The 12,117-nt window shown below is 40.2% G+C and overlaps 1 pseudogene; it reads right to left on the bottom strand.

The window, feature by feature from the left end:
• The window catches only part of LOC121487147, a 28,540-nt pseudogene that overhangs the window by 11,218 nt on the left and 5,205 nt on the right, over window positions 1-12,117 (bottom strand).

The raw sequence follows: 12,117 nt of genomic DNA, 5'->3' as shown, positions 1-12,117 counted from the left end.
TGAATGGCTAAGGAAGATGTGGTATTTATATACAATGGAATATTACGTAGCCATCAAAAGAATGAAACCTTGCCACTTGTAATGACATGGATGGAACTAGAGGCCATTATGCTAAGCTAAATAAGAATATAAATACCATATGATTTAACTTATCTGTGGAACTTAAAACAGATAAACATAGGGGAAGGGAAGGAAAAACATAGGATAAAAACAGAGAGGGGGCAAACCATGAAAGACTCTTAATTTTAGAAAAGAAACAGGGTTGCTGGAGGGGAGGTGGGTGGAGATGGGATAATTGAGTGATTGGCATCAAGGAGGGCACTGGATGTAATGAGCACAAGGTGTTGTATGCAACCGATGAACCACTAAATTCTACCTCTGAAACTAATAATACACTATATGTGAACTAAATTGAATTTAAATAAAAACTTTAGAAAAAAAAAGGAAAATGGGAGCTACTTGAGGTATTTTAAGCGAGGAGGGATTTAATACAGGAAATTAGACAGCAAAATTGTTGGAAAGGCTGGAGATGCTAAAGATGGTCCTGTTGCTCAGTGATGAAGAACTATAAGAAGCTGCTTCTTCCCCTGGAGCCTACAGTTGTTTGCAGAATTCAACTCATGCAAGACCCTATGAATTAAAGCAATTGTGCTCCTCTGCTCCCATGCTGCTGATACAAACTACTAGGAGCCCATGTTTACCTGCTTCCCAGAGGCCACAGGAGCCGACTGCTATGGCAAGAGGATGCAACTTGGCTAGTGTCACCACTGTCTAAGCTAGAAGATTGTTTCTCTCTTCCTTTAGCTTTCCAATCTCTTGCACATGCCCACTGTCGACTGAATGCTGAATAAGAGTCCTGCTGGCTAGGGAGTCCAAGGAAATTTCTAAGTTGCAATACAATAAAATTGTGGGGATGATGCTGAACACATCACAATATCTGGAACATGGCATTATAAACATAGCTTACAAAAAGAATATAGTAATTATAGCTCTTGCTATAGTTGTGCCCAGACTAGAATTTTAGGATAGAAGAGTTTCTGTCTTAACACTTTCAAATAATTGGTACAATAAATAAGAGCTTTTTTTGTACCAGCATCTAAAACTGGAGTACTAGTAATCTCAGGTAACTTTCAGCCTTAATTTTCTTACTGGAAAATTAGAAAGCTTCCTAATTTGGTAGTCTTTCAAAGGTACAGAGTTAAAAGGATCTTTAAACCTTTTAGACAGGGAAAAATTATGTATGTATACACATAAATATGTACGTAGCAATGTATTAATACACACATAGTAATATTATGTAACAAGAAGATACTGTTTGAGAAAATGGGATTTTATTTTTGCCACCTAATGACAGTATGACTTTGGTAGAGTACTGCCCAAAAGTTGAAATATAGCTCCACCCTAACATTTATTGGGCTTTGCCACTGCCCTTGGCATTAGGAACACAAAGATGCATATTATATATTCCAATTCAGCAAATATTTATTAAATATCTATCCACTGGATATTTAGGTCTTGATCTACCAAGATGAACAAGGCCAGATTTTATTCCTAGGAGGTATTTATAATCCATGGGAAAAGACTGATAAGCAAATGATTGCAAGATTGTGCTAAGTGTGTTGATAAGAAATTGGAAGTATGACCAAAATGCTCGAATGGCAAATTTTAAAACTTAGTTGACAATAAGAAACTTATCATTTACCTAAAATTACTCAAGAAGATACCATGTCTCAGAGAAAAAAATACTGCCTTTGAATGAAAACATCTCAGGCAGTTAGAATTAAAAGTTTTTTGGGTTTTAAATGTGTGTAAAATGCTCACTTTGGGAAATACTGATAAGTATTTTCTTAAAGTCACAATCTCACCACAAAGACAGCCACTGAAACATATTGATGTATTCCTTTTTAATCCAAGAGCATCTTTTTTAAAACAAAGAAATTAAAACCAAAAATAGAGGCCTATAAGTCCACAATGCATGAGAGATTGCATGTAAATTAGAAGGCAAGAAAAAGGGAGCAAGATCTAGAGTGAGAGAAAGAGAGAAGGATCCATCTGGGCCAGGTATTTTAAACTTCAAAACACACACCTCAACTATCTTTTCCCCAGTTGTCATTCCTCCACTTGTACTTGCCTTTTTTAGGAAGGCCACCACCATCTATCTGGTAATGTAATCAGATGCATCCATCTATTGTCAGAGTAATCCTAAAAGTCTAATTTCATCATTCCTATGATTGAAATCCTTCAATAACTCCCCATAGATTTTGGGATCAAGTGTATCTTCTTATTTTAGCATCATCTTCATCTAGCTCCCACCCATCTTACTAGCTTGAATTGCCTTCCTGTTACACAGTTCTCAACTCCAGCTATATTAAAAAATCTGTAGTTCCACAAAGGTGTAGCAGTGTGCTCCAATCATCTCTTTCTCTCTACATGCTCTTTTCTCTCTCTAGAATGCCATTCATTAGCCACCTCCATCTTTTCTGTTTAATTGCTTCTCAAAAACTCAAGGGTTCTGGATGCTCCAATCTATTCTGTTCCCCCACTGTATCATGTACATATCTCTAATATAGCATTGGTCATGGCATCCTGGAATTATTGGTGTTTTTACCTCTTATTCAACTCAACCAAGAGCTCCTTGATGATCTTGAGACTCCTGCTTCTATCGCAGTGTACCCAATATATAGTAGATGTTATAAGGTTGAGGGAATTTATAGAAATTAGTAGATAAAAGGACTGGTGAGGTTTTTTTCTTTATTAGAATCTTCAGGGAACATATTTAGAAATTGTAGCAAATGTTGCTTACTCAATAGCTATCTCCTCTTATTATTATTATTAAAATTCAAGTTTCAATGTAGCAGTGTACCCCAGGGGATGGTATCTTAACAGATCCAAGACAATCATGGCATCCCCATTCCCCTTTGCCAATAATACATTTCAGCTGAGTATAATAGGGCATAGAGGGAAGCTGCAGAGGCATCAGGGAAAGGTCTCGTTACTTTCTCTTCTTATCTCCCTTCCTGCTATATGTACTGTTCTGTACAATTGGTGTAACTGTCCTGTAATCGTGAGGCAGCAGGCTTGAGAACAAAAAATAACATGCTGAGAATTGTGGAGGGGGAGAGACAAGGAGTCTGGGTCTTTAATAAGATCATTGAGCCTCACCAATCCTAAATTGCCTATCACATACAGATCTCCTTTTATATAAGATAATTGAAATGGCCTTATTGTTTAATCCACTGGGTGGTTGAATGGTGACCCCGAAAAGGTATGTCTATGTCCTAACCTCTAGAACCTATGAATGTAACCTTGTTTGCTGGTTTTTGCAAATATAATTAAATTAAGGATTGTGATCTCAGGTTTGTGGAATCAAGCCCTGCATCCAGCTCCATGCTCAAGTGCGTCTGCTTCTCTCATGCTCACATGCTCTCTCTCCAAAGTAAATAAATAAATCTTTTTTTTTTTTTTAAGATTTTATTTCTTTGAGAACGGGCACACTGGTAGAGGGAAGGGCAAAGAGAGGGAGAAGCAGACTTGCCACTGAGCAGGGAGCCTGATGTGAGGCTTAATCACAGAACCCCAAGATCATGACCTGAGCCAAAATCAGATGCTTGGCCAACTGAGCAACCCAGGTGCCCCAATAAATAAATAAATCTTAAAACACACACACACACACACACACACACACACACACAAACACGAGCGATGCACAGAGAAGAGGAGAAAATGGAACCCTGGAGAAGGCAATGTGAACACGGAGACAGGCTGGAATTATACAGTGACAACCCAAGGAACACCTGGAGCCACCAGAAGCTCAAAGAGGTAAAGAAGGATTCTCTTCTAGAGCCTTTAAAGGGAGAATGACACTTGTGACACCTTGATTTTGGGCTTTTGACCTCCAGAACCATGAGAAAATTAGTATTTGTTGTTTTAAGCCATTCAGTTTGTGAAAATTTGTTATGGCAGTCTCAGGAAATAATACAAACTATAAGTCATCCTGGACCCAAAGATATCTTAATCAATATAATTATTTTTAAGTTCAAACTAAGCCTATGATAAAAAGGTATTGCTAATAATTCAGGAAAATATCTTGGAGTCCCTGAAAATGCCATAGGATTTCACACTAAGATTGACACTAATGTTGTCAGATCTGGGATTTAAGCATATCTCTGACTCTGCTTCACTCTCCCCTATATCACTCTCCCTCAGAGACTAATGGGTGGTAGCAGAGATGTAAGTTATACCCTCCTTAAGACCAATTTTTTTTTTTTTTTAGAAACTATATTTTCCATCAACCTTATTTCCATTTTGTGAAAGAGAAGATCACTCATGGTTGTTCCTACCCATTCAGTGGCCTGAGCGGTGGGGGCTGCAGACCAGTCTTCCCTGGTAGGCTGAGCACTCCAGTCTCCAGTAGGGAACCGCTGAGTAGGCCAAGAGGGCACCTGCACACCTTCAGACCAATCTGCGACTTGGGGCTGAATAGCAGTGAACTCAGGAACTGGAACTGTCCATTCACCCCAAAAGTCCTCCTTGGTCACAGAGTTTTCAGCAGTGGCCTGCTCTCCCTTTTCAATCTCTTCAGGATCTCTATAGAAGTAGACATCAGGCATGACTTCCCACGGGTCTTGTGGGAAATGGTGCCACGCATGCACAGGACTTCCCGGGCCAGCATCCACCACATCAGACCTACTGAGTGAGCTCCCTTGTTTTTGCAAGGGATAGCGAGGTCCACATAGTGCAGAGGAGAGTCTGTCACACAGAGCAATGACAGGCAGGTTGATGTAAGATGCCTCTGGGAGAGGCTGGTGGTCAGCCATGAGATCAGTAACCACCAAAAATCTGAGTTTCCGGAAGGCTGCTTGGATCTGTTTAGTGAAGGTTCTAGTAGTGAAGTGACCAGCAGTAGGAGTGCCGGCAGTAGCAGCACAAACTTCAGCACAGCTCAATTCCTGTATAATAAGGATTCCTGTATAATAAGACAATGACATGAGCCAGGTTTTTAATGCCAACAATGGTGTTTGCTGCCAGCAGAAGCTTCTTTCCAGGTTCTCTTCAGATTTATGATGTAAGTGCTATCACTTTTCCTTTTGTAGATGTACTGTCCCATTTGGAAGTCAAGGTTGGTGCCACCTAATGAGTTCCTGCTGCAAGGAATTTGAGACCATCCTCCTCCTTTGTTTGTAGGACATCAAGAGCTCTGGACATTTTGAAAGTTTCCCTTTAAGGTATGATGAGAGGGACACCTGAGTGGCTAGTGGTGAGCGTCTGCCTTTGGCTCGGGGTGTGATCCTGGGTCCTGGGATGGAGTCCCACATCAGGCTTCCCAATGGGGAGCCTTCTTCTCCCTTTGCCTATGTCTCTGCCTCTCTCTGTGTGTCTCTCATTAATAAATAAATAAAATGGGGCGGCCCCGGTGGTGCAGCGGTTTAGCGCCACCTGCAGCCCAGGGTGTGATCCTGGAGACCCGGGATCAAGTCCCACATCAGGCTCCTTGCATGGAGCCTGCTTCTCCATCTGCCTGTATCTCTGCCTCTCTCTCTCTGTGTGTGTCTCTCATGAATAAATAAATAAAATTTTAAAAATAAATAAATAAATAAAATATTTAAAAAATAAATTATGGGAATGTAGAATAATGCATTGGGTAGCGTGGAAAAGCTCTTTAAGACCATTTCTGATGAAGTTTGAGTCATCTCTGGTCCAACTCAATATGGGATTTTTTTTTTCTGTTCCTATTTTTAAATATATGTAAGAGACTGTGATCTGAGGTAGTTTCAAAAACATGTATAATTTGGAACAGAAAAATAACATATAGACACTTAAAAATCAGGAAAAGAATAAAAAGACCAGTAGACATGTGGAATAAAGATGTGCAAACTATCAAGTCCTACATAATTAGAGTTAAGTTGCAAAATTGAAATTATTAGGGGTCAAATCAGAAAGAGTCAACAATCACGTGATTCATATTTTCTTTAACAAAAAAACATAATAGTTTCAAGAAAAGGAAAGCTTTGCTTTAAGAAACAACCGTGTAGGGGCACCTGGGTGGCTCAGTGGTTGAGCACCTTGCCTCAGGTCATGATCCCAGGGTCCTGGGATTGAATCCCGCACCAGGTTCCTCACAGAAAACCTACTTCTCCAACTGCCTGTGTCTCTGCTTCTCTCTTTGTGCCTTTCATGAATAAATAAATAAAATCTTAAAAAAAAAAAAGAACCATGTAGGTTTCAATTTAGATATCACTTCCTTTAAGAAGAATTTCCTAATGACATCCTCCCTGCAAATTAGGTACCACTACCAATGTATCTACAATTGTATCACTAGTAAGATCCCTACAAGACTAAGTTCTTTGAGCACGATGACTGATTAGCTTACCCTTGTATCCTTGGTACCTATTCCATTGTCTGCACATTGCAATCATCACTATTTGTTGAGTACGACGTTTAATGAAACTTCATGGGGGATGGATCTGGTTCCCATTTTAACGATGCATTAAGTTATGATTCAAGCTGTGAGTGGAACTAGTTTTCCTTACAAAATAGCTTGGAGTATGTTCCAAGACATGAAACAGCTAACAGTTTAAAACCTGTTTAAAATTATTTTACCCTACAAAACATTCACTATGAACTTAGTAGCTGCTCTCTGAAGTTATAGAACAGTGTTAGTAATGCCACATGGGATGTGGCTTTTATGCATCACAGCTTCCTGCTAAACCCTCTGAGATGAATTAGCTGAACCCACTTATCAATTTAAGTATCTCTTAAACTGGGACAACCAGACAATATGTGTCTCCTAAAGGGATTGATATGAGGCTAAGGGCACCTGGATGGCTCAGTGGGTTAAGTGTCTGCTTTTGGCTCAGGTCATGATCCTGGAATCCTGGGACTGAGCCCCATGTTGGGCTCCCTTCTCAGCAGGGAGCCCCTCCTCCTTCTCCCTCTGCCCCCTCAGCTTGTGTTCTCTCTCTCTCAAATAAATAAATAAAATCTTTTTTTAAAAATGGTATGAGGCTGACAATACTACCCAAAAGAGTTGAATCTGCAAGTTTCTTTTTTTTTTTTTTTTTTTAAGATTTATTTATTTACTTGAAAGAGAGTGTGGGAGGGAGGAGCAAGGAGAGAGAAAGAATCTCAAGCAGACTCCCTGCTGAATGTGGATCCTGAGGTTATGACCTGAGCTGAAAACAAGAGTCAGGTGCTCAACTGACTGAGCCACCCAGGTGCCCATGAATCTGCAAGTTTTTTTTAAAAGGCTTATTTATTTATTCATGATAGACACAGATAGAGAGAGAGGCAGAGACTTAGGCAGAGGGAGAAGCAGGCTCCACGCAGGGAGCCCGACATGGGACTCGATCCAGGATCTCTAGGATCACACCCTGGGCCAAAGGCAGCACCAAACCACTGGGCCACCCGGGCTGCGGGGAATCTGCAAGTTTTTAAAAGCTAACTTCCATTACAGGATATAGAGGAGATAAAGGAACAAAAAGAAACCAAATAGACATCCAGAATGTGGTAAATTTAACGAGATAACTGAACTGGTCCCTGCAACCAAGTCAATGGCATCAAAAAGAGGTGAGGAAGAAGAGACTGCTCTAGATTAAAAGAGGCTTAAGAAACAGCCAAATGCAGTTAGTTTAAAAATCTGATTTCAGGGGCAGCCCCGGTGGCACAGGGGTTTAGCATCGCCTGCAGCCCAGGGCGTGATCCTGGAGACCCTGGATCGAGTCCCACATCAGGCTCTCTGCGTGGAGCCTGCTTCTCCCTCTACCTGTGTCTCTGCCTCTCTCTCTCTGTGTGTGTCTCTATGAATAAATAAATAAAATCTTTAAAAAAAAATCTGATTTCAACAAACCAATTATAAAAAGATAATTTTGATATAATTAGGAAAATCTCAAATGATCTGGGTATTAGATGATAACAAAGAATTATTGCAAGTCTGGTTAGGTGAGTTTCTCAGTTTGGGGGTCCCAGACCCAGAGATAAAGATTCAAATGCAAGAAGTATATTTGAGAAAGGATCCCAGGAAACACTGCAAGAGGGAGAGGAAGTGAGTTAAGGAAGCAATAGAAGCCAATAAAAGCTGCACTATTAAGCACCTTAACCCCTCTGGGCAAGTGGAACTTAATCTCACTGATGTACTTGGGGAAATAGTGTGGAATATACTTCAGAGCTAATCCCCACCCCCAGGCCAAGGGCCTTGGTTTACTGATATACCAGCTCCCATCAGGCATTGGTTCAGCTGCGCCCACAAGAGAAGGAGGTAGAATGGGCTCTTCAAGTCAGAGAAGGCCCTCAGGCAAAGAACATACACTGAACAGGTAAGAGCTAAAGTGCCATGGGAAAAAGCACCACTACTATTTGCTACAGTGTGACAAAAGCATGGCAGTAGTGTAAAAACATGTCCTTTCTTAAAAAAAAAAAAATGTATACTGAAATATGTGAGGATGATGTCTAAATTTGCCTTAAAATACTTCAAATATATATATTTTAAGATTTCACTTATTTATCTGAGAGATCGGGCGTAAGCAGGGAGGGGCAGAGGGAGAAGGAGAAGCCAACTCCCCACTCAGCAGGGCTCCATACCAGGACCCTGAGATCATGACCCAAGCTGAAGTCAGACCCTTAACTGATTGCTCCACCCAGACGCCCCCTTAAAATACTTTAATAATTAAAAAAAATAAAAGGAACAGGTGAAGAATGCCTGGCTAGCTCAGTTAGTGGAGCATGTGACTCTTGATCTCAGGGTTGTGAGTTCGAGCCCCACATTGGGCGTAGAGATTACTTAAAAATAAAATATTTTAAAAATAAATTAGTTTTAACCATTTAACCATGAAAGAGACTGATGAAACAAAAAAGTTAAAACCTGATGATTATTTATATTGGTCATAGGTATGTGAAAGTTAATTATGCTAACCTCTACTGTGTATAGGAGAATTTTTTGCAATAAAAGTATTTTTAATGTACATTTAAGTAATGAGAATATGTCAGACTGCTTGCAGGAATTGGATATAAATCCTTTCATTTAGAGAACATCTGTCAAAAATAATGTTTTTATTTTTAAAATGGTTTACCTTAAACTATTATTTCTAGTCATAGGTTTGGCCTAAAATGTTTTCACAGTAGTACAAGCTGGCTGGGGTCTGGGAGCTACCTTTTAATTGCTTTTTTGGGATGGAGCCAATCAGTCAGTGAACCAGACCAGACACATTTTACAGATGGTCCAGCAGCCCAAGCTGCTGTGGCCTCAACAGGCTGGTATGTTAGGAGTCCCCCACCCTCTGTAATTGGGTTTTTAGCATCTGTGAGGCATTCCCTTTTCTCGGCTGCAAACACAAATCTGCCTGCTTACACACAAAAGGAAACCTAATACCAGCCCAACAGCAGAAGCCTTTGGTGCTCCCCGCCTTCGTTGACACTCTTGGATTTAGACTCTTCTTGCCTTCCTGGACTTCTGACACTCATGCGCATAGATTTAACGATAGAATATTCAAGCACTTTTCCCTGAGTCAACAAGTCACTGAGCCTCAAAGTTTGTTTGCCCACATCAGGGCTATCCCCTGTACCCAATAACTTCATTAGACTTTTAGGTTTGGTCTCTTTACATGCTCCACAATACCTCTTGGCCCTGTTTTATAATTATTTGTTCATATCTATTATGTTAATTCCTTGAGAAAGGATTATGGTAGATGGCATTTTTTTTGTAGGTGACAAAACTCTGACATAACTACCTTAGGCCAAATGAAGAATCTCTTGTCTCTTGAAACTAAATCATGAGGACAGAGGAGTAGTTAGCAATGAACAGGGAGGACCAGGATTTTTTTATGTGTTATTCTTGGAACAAAGGTCTGGGGATTAACAGCCTAGCTTGCCTCTTACCATGATACCAGAATCACTTCCCCTAGTACCTCTGCACTAACCTCACTGGCAGTCCTGATCAGGTGCAGCTCAGCTCCATAGGCTGGTTTTGGAGACTAGATTTAAAAAAAAAAAAAAAAAAAAAAAAAAAAAAAATTTATTTTACTATTTATTATTTATTTATTTTTATTTTATTATTTACTATTTATTTTAGGGAGAAAGGGAAAGAGTGAGGGGGGAAGGGCAGAAGGAGAGAGAGAGAGAGAGAGAGAGAATCTCAAGCAGACTACACTGAGTGGAGAGCCCGGCCCCACAACCCTGAGATCATGACTTGAGCCAAAATCAAGAGTTGGGCAGCTTAACCAACTATACTAGATTTTCAAGTGAGCAACTGGGTTCAGCTGTAGCCAATGCTTCAAATACTTACCATGTGCCTCTTCCATGTCAGGCATTGTTAGGTTCTGTAGTGAGATTATATAAAGGATGCAATCCCTGTTCTCAGTGGGAACCTCAATGTTATCACCTTGGCTACCAAGGTGTCACTTCATCTGTTCTCAAAAATTCCACTCCACCTTGGCTCTTTGCAAACTGGGGATCTTAGTTATTTTTAATGTGTTCTGCAGTACAGTGTAATTCTAGCCAGGCTGTAAGTAAGTACCAAGATTATGAAGTTTCTTTAAACATACATTGCAAACTCTAAGGGCTAAAATGAACAGAAGGTTTCCTAATTTTCTGCTAGGCATTGATTGTGTTTCCAGCCAAATTTTGAAAAGAAATTTATTTTAAGGACCGTCATTTTTAGATTTTGTTATTTTAAGATAATATGCTTTTCTTTCTTTCTTTCTTTTTTTCTTTTTTCCAATTAAGGCAAGCTGTTTTCTGTTTATCATTTTTTGTTTGTTTCTGTGTTAGGCTAGATTTTGCTAGATTGTGACATCCTTGAAATCTTCGTGGCTTAAAATGACAAGAATGTATTTCTTATTCATGCTATATGTCCATCTTAGGTCAGTAGGAGCTCTGCTCCATGTTGTTCTCACTAAAAGATACAGGTTCACAGAGGCTTCACTATCTGAAACATCACTAGGAACCATGGCAAGGGAAAGGAGAAGGGCTAATTGGATAACATGTCTTAAAGTTTTCCTCCTGGGAGTGACACTCATGACTCCACAGGGGGCAGGGAATTATAGTCCTACTATGTGCCTTGAAGGAAAAACATCATAACTATTGGGGAGTAGCAATATATTCTTTTGGTCACCAAATATTCATTTAATTCTCTTTCATGCATGCAAAATAAACTCACTCTCTTCCCAAGTTAGACATTGTAGAAGTTCTATCTAGTCAGGGTATCCAGATCAAAACTCAGAATCTTGGGATGCCTGGGTGGCTCAGTGGTTGAGCGTCTGCCTTTGGATCAGGATGTGATCCCAGGATCCGGGATCAAGTCCCACATCGGGCTCCTTGCCGGGAGCCTGCTTCTCCCTCTACCTGTGTCTCTGCCTCTCTCTATCTCTCTGTCATGAATGAATAAATGAAATCTTTAAAAAAAATCTCTGAAGGGCAGCCTGGGTGGTTCAGCAGTTTAGCACCGCATTCAGTGTAGGGCCTGATCCTGGAGACCCGGGATCGAGTCCCATGTCGGGCTCCCTGCATGGAGCCTGCTTCTCCCTCTGCGTGTGTCTCTGTCTCTCATGAATAAATAAATAAATAAAATATTTTAAAAACAAATATCTGAGTGATGTACAGTTACCTCTACATTAGGTACAGATGTGGTTCCTTTTGACATAAAACCCATGCCTAAAAAAATCAAATTATCTCTCCCATGGAAAAGATAACTACTGTAAAGATTCCCTTTAGGAAGGAGACATGTAGCAGAGGCAGACAACGATCTGTGGCAGTTCTGAAATCCTGTTTGGCAGCTAGTTGAGGATCACTTTGGGGAATGAGGAATATTTCTTCATTAAGCCCTGACTCTGGCCCCTGGCAGTGACTCTTGTTCATTTTTCTCCATTGCTCCTGATTCTTTCTGGGGATGACTTTTTCTATTATTAACCTTGGCCACATCTGGAATGGGTGTTAGGGGGAATATGACCTCCTCCTGTCTTCCCAGAGATACAGGATTTCTAAGGGTGAATAGTCACGATCTCTTTTATTTAGTCCATTGTAGTAATTGTTTTGAAACTGCAGCTCTCTCAGAAACTTAATGAAAAAGGAAAGAAACTCAAACTAGTCATTTTCACCCACTTCACAGGTCAATAGTCACTTCCATAC

The sequence above is a fragment of the Vulpes lagopus genome, chromosome 3 (genome assembly GCF_018345385.1).
Source record: "Vulpes lagopus strain Blue_001 chromosome 3, ASM1834538v1, whole genome shotgun sequence".
NCBI lineage: Eukaryota > Metazoa > Chordata > Mammalia > Carnivora > Canidae > Vulpes > Vulpes lagopus.
The sequence above is the reverse complement of the archived record's forward strand: the minus strand, read 5'-3'. Positions and strand labels throughout refer to the sequence as shown.